General features: G+C 50.6%; 1 pseudogene; it reads right to left on the bottom strand.

Moving 5' to 3' along the window:
• Positions 1 to 916: 916 nt before the first annotated feature.
• On the bottom strand, positions 917 to 1,249 carry LOC145504878 (mth938 domain-containing protein pseudogene; annotated as a pseudogene).
• Positions 1,250 to 5,446: the final 4,197 nt, after the last annotated feature.

Consider the following 5,446-nt stretch of genomic DNA (forward strand, 5'->3'; position numbering starts at 1 on the left):
GAGTAAAGGCTGATGGGGAGACTGAGTCAGTGCCTTCCACTGTTCAAAGGCTGACACTGTAACGGGAAACTCTGAGGAAGGACTTCCCAAGGATGAAGCAGGTCACATGCCAAAAAGGGAGCCTGAGGGAGGGAAAAGAAATGTACAATATCAATCCTATGGGTTCTTTTAAAGCCAAGAACTACTTAGCTGAAGCTCTGTACTAGGCACTGAGGAGGTTACAAAGATGAACACTGCACTGGTCAGGAAGCAGTTCAGAAATGATTCTCCTGGGATTTTCTTGATGGTCTAGTGGCTAAGACTCCATGCTCCCAATGCAGGGAGGCCCGGGTTCAATCCTTTGTCTGGGAACTAGATCCCACATGCTGCAGCTAAGACCCAGAGCTTCCAAATAAATAAATAATTTAAAATAAAATAGATGATTCTCCTAATTGGGAAGGTGAGCATGATCCTTCCTGGAAGAAGTGGAACAGATAAAAGGCCCCCTCTGGCAGCTTCTCCTGAGGGTGCTTCCACACTGGAAGTAACGCTCATGCCTCCTCTTCTGTCTACATTGCCTCTTGGAGCCTCCACTTACTAGGACCAAGGCCTCCCTCCTCACTAGCCACACAATGTCTAAGGTCACAGACAAGAAAGGGGATAGAGAAGGGGACCCTCAGCCAGGAGGTAGTCAGCCTCCCTGTTTTCTCTCAGGTGGAAAGTCGCACTGGTCCCAGGACCCTAAGAAGCCAGTCCCATCAACTTGGCCTCTCTTGGTTTCCCAGGTTCTGGTGGCAGACCTGGTGACAGCTCAGTGGCTCCCTGGCCTCCACCCAAAAAACCTTATCTCCTGGGGCCTGGCATTCTGGGCTCTTTAAAAAATTTTAACCAAAATTTGTTTTATCATTGCTTAGTGATTTATTCTTTTAAGGCTCCATCAGCAGGCGGAATGGAAGACCACTTCCACCCTGACACCTTGGGTAACCAAGGCATTATCGTCCTTTGGACCCGCACATCAGTGCCTTGTTTCCTGAGGTACTCCACAGTTAATGGGGGGTACCTTCCAGGCCTCAGTCATCCCCTGGCCAATCACAAGGATCTGCACACCCTTCTTGACAACTTCCTGCTCATCTATAGCCTAGACACCTGGAGAATTCTCAGTTCCTGTCAAGACTTCCCCCTGGCCACACTTTGTAGTCCTTAGAGATTTTGGTAGAGCCTGGTACTTCATTTGCCCCCATGAGAGGGTAGCAATTTCAGGTCAAGACATAAAGGAACTTAACTGAAATCCAGTGCGCTCTCTTCAGAGATGCATTTCGAAACAACTGTGGTTTACCCCTCATCCCGGGCTTTGAGCAGCCTGCCAGCTGCCTGGAGCCATGAAGGCTAGGGGGGAGCAGGAGGGCAAGGGGCTGCAGGGCATGATGGAGGAACTGGATTTTATTGGGCATCCCTCACTGAACACCTTTCCTACCGTTTGGCAGGGTGAATGGGTTTGGAGGGAGCTTCACCTTGGGAATTATAGGGAAGTAGGATGAAGGAGGTGGGCTGAAAGCCTCCTCCAATTCCAGGGCTATAGTAAGTCCTACTTCATGAAGCACTGTTACCCTGGAGAAAGGACAAATAAGACAGGGGGAGCTGGAGCACCATCAAGCCCGAGGGGGTGTGGAGAGGCACTGTGAGTAAAGGTCCACGGGACTTGGAGAACAGAGGGTCCAGCTTTGCCATTATATAAACATCAGCAAGTTACTTTACCTTTCTGAGCCTTAGTTTCTCTAATGTGGTAGATATTTTTCTTTCATCTGCAAAGTAGGCTAATAATAATACCTTATATTTACAGAAGGGCCTTAGAGATTTCACAAACTTTAACTCCTGTAATCCCAACCACACAATGGAAGGTTTTATTGCCTTCTTAGGTGAGGAAATGGAGCCCTGAAGAGATGAAGAGATTGATTGGAGTTCCCATGCCTGGTAAATGGCACAGACCAGGATGGCAAATAGTGGAAAAGAAGATTAGATAGGGACCTCTGGCTGTGACTCAGACATGCCAAGATAACAAACAGGTTTCATTTGTAAGGCTAACTGTATTGGAAAATGGCTCTCTGTATCACCATGTTGAGAAAGATTCTGAGGCTCAGTGAGAAAAAAAAATGAACTGTGATGAATTGGTGATATCTTTGAAGGGCGGGAGGTGGAGTAAGTGATGGCCCACCTGCAGTATGGCTGGCATCCCCAGGCAGGAGTCAGACCAGGATTTCATGTCTAAGTCCTTTCCCTATACTAATCAATTAGGTTAAGTTCAAAGGCACCTGCTTAAAAGAGAACTAAGATATAGCCTCTGCCTTCAAAGAGCTCACCATCTCTCAAGGACAGAGGAGTGCTAAACTGATGACGTGGTAAAATGTCCCAGGAATGTAGAGGGCATCTAGAGGGCATTCTAGGTGGAGGGGCCTGCTTGATAAAAGCTTGGGGGCCATGCAAGTGGGGTGCAGGCTGCATTTGAAGAGCCAATGGCAGTTCTGTATGGCTAAATATGAAGTCCGAAGGGGAAAAGAACCAGAGGGAGAGGCTGTGAAAATCAGGGTGGCATCAGATGGGGAAGGATTCAGAATGCTATGTCTAGATGTTTGGGTTTTATTGCAGAAGCTGTGGAACTCCTTGAGGATGGAAAGCCAGAGCAATGGGATGTAACTGTGTTGTTGAAAGGCGCTGCTGCAGCTGAGGTGGTGGAGGTGAGGGAGGTGAGGCTGGGGGCGGGGAGACAGAAGATCATTGCAGTGTTTCAGGTGAAAGAGAACTTGGGCAGCCTCAAGAGATGAAGAGAAGCCCACAAAGGCATAATTGATAAGAACTAGTGAGCTGCTGGATGGGGGGCAAGAGAGAAACAAAGGGTCACTCTAAGGTGGCAGCTTGGGCACTGAATAGGTGGTGATTCTGTGAACAAGAGGGGCAGCACAGAAGAGACTCCCTTTTGAGGATAGCTCGTGAGTCTGAACATGGTAAAACTATTATCTCCAGTTAGAGGGAGCCTGTAAGGGTTGGACCTAGGGGGCAGAGGTGAGGGGAGATCGGTGGGAGTGGCTGAAACAGCCGAGGAAGTGAGAGCACAGTGGTTAGAGATGAGAGCCAAGGAGGATCCCTGAGAGACATCAGTAATTCAGGGTCAGCGAGAGGCCACAGCAAGAGAGATGGACCAAATGTAGAGAGACAGGGAAATGAGATTTCCCTGGTGGTCCAGTGGTTAAGATTCTGCGTTTCCAATGCAGGGTATGCAGGTTCAATCCCTGGTTGGGGAACTAAGATGCCACAAGCCGTACTGTGCGGCCAAAAAATTTAAAAAAGAAGAAGAAGAAGAAAAGAGAGCGGGAGGAGAGAGCCTGGAGGACCCCCTCAGAGAGTGATGGTGAGACCCTCCACACAGTCTGTTCTGACCCACCCAATGCTCTTGGTACATCTGTGTGCTTGTCTAACTTCCCCAACACCCTGGTGAGGTAGGTATCATTAGACTCTTTTTTTCAGATAAAGGAAAAGGAAACTCAAAGAGTTTAAGTGATTTTCCCCAAACCCCAAAGCCTAGATGTGGCAGAGCTGCTAAGAGCTAATCAAGGTCTCCAGATCAGTGGATCCCCATCACACAGCAGTTAAGAGTCAAAGGAGAGAGTTTCCAGAACGGACAGGCTGGTCATCAGTCTCACGTGATGCAGAGAGACTGCTGGGGTCAAGGGCCGAGAAAACGCCCTTGGATTTGATGACTGGAAGTTCAGCTGTGACCTTGGAGAGAGCTTCTTGGAGCTCTAGCTGCCACTCAGCTGTTAGTGAGGATCAAGTGAAATTGCTTCTAACATGCTTTGCAGAACGCAGAGCCTGGTAGTCTGAAGGAGACTGGTGCTCTCGTTTTTATTGTTATTAAATATTAATAGATTGGACCACTTGAGATTTCTGACATTTAAAAAAATGGGTAATTTCGTATGGTTTAACCTAATAGTAAAAGGAGTGGGCTGGGGTGGAGGTAGGGCGGCTAGGGCAGGAGTAGCCCAGGTGCACTGGGCACAGGCAGTCTCCTGGGGCCGGGGTGCCCTGCCCCCTGGTGGTGGGAAGGTGAGCTTCGGCACAGACGAGGGGCAGGGTGTGGGGGGCAGATAACCTGGTGAAGCTTGAGTCTGCGGAGTCCTCTCATCTCTTCTGCTCCCCTCCAGCCATCTGTAGTCTTGCCAGCACCCTCTATGCTAAGTGCAGCTGGGCGTGGGGGTGAACTCTCCCAGGGGGGCTCTGTCTGGAAGAATACTTCTAACTTCCAAACTAGGGTGATCCTCTCAACTAGTATCGTTGAGGATCAGTTGGGTTCTATGGAGAATCTCAGGAACCCAGGCCAAGTGGTGACTGATTAAAGAGTCAGGGCAGGCTGACACATGAACACGAGGTCTTGAACCAACCCCTTGGTCATCGCCAGCCCAGCTCCTCTGAACCCTCCTCCAGTGTCCTTGGGGACCTTTCCGGTGTCTCAGGTCTTACCGATGACAGAATAACAATGACAACAGATGTTATTTGTATTAATGCCATTGCTTCTTAGTGCCTCAGCTGTGTCTTAGTGCCTCATTTTTCTGGTTCTTCAGTCGAGGTGAGGAGGGGTGGGTTAATATCTCTGAGACGTTCTTCTGAGGTGAGGACCCAGATGGGGCCAGGCTGGGAGGCTCCCGGGATGGCTGGAGCTGGGGCTGAGGAGGCACTGGTGCATCCTTTGTCCTCAGCTGAACTCTGCATGGTGCCAAGCTCCTCAGACAGGACCAGGACGTGCAGCCCTGCGGCCCCACACAATGGGGAGGATGCTATGGCCGGGTGGTGACTCACAGAGGGAGCGCACGCCGGGGGCAAGGGGAGGCAGGTGCATCAAAGAGGCAGTCATCACTGGCTGCGCGTGCCAGGAAGTCATCTCCCTCTCCAGCTGGGGGAAGGAGGTCCCCGAGAAACCATCCCCCCTCTCCCCGCCCCGGTAGTTCTTTGCAGGAACACTGTTCCCTTCTCGTATGGGACAGAAGTCACGGCCAGGGAATTGGGGCGGAGGAAGGGGCTGTGGTCCTAATCAGCCCACACTGCCTGGGGTGGCGTCTGGACAGAGGAGAACATCTGACATGGCTCCATCTCTGTGTTCCTCTCTCTTTTGACTGGAAAGCACACAGAGGGTCAGAAGGGCCAGATGGAGGTCACCGGCTCCCAGGAAATGCTTTGAAGGCTTTTATCCTTTCTTTTGATCAGGCTATGAGAACTTTCCAAAAGTTGACACAGGGGAAGAAAAGCCTATTCTTCCTTGGGCCAGGGCCTTGTGTCAGGCTGAGGCTAGAGGATGGGAGGGAAGGGGAAGGAGACAGGAGGGTGGGAGGCAGAGCCTGCAGTGACTCAGCTGGCAAGGCAGGCCCCGGACACACACACGGCCCTTTTTTCCCCACCTCAAGATTTGTGTGCATCTGGC

This window comes from Giraffa tippelskirchi, chromosome 5 (genome assembly GCF_054371585.1).
Source record: "Giraffa tippelskirchi isolate mGirTip1 chromosome 5, T2T-mGirTip1v1.2.pri, whole genome shotgun sequence".
NCBI lineage: Eukaryota > Metazoa > Chordata > Mammalia > Artiodactyla > Giraffidae > Giraffa > Giraffa tippelskirchi.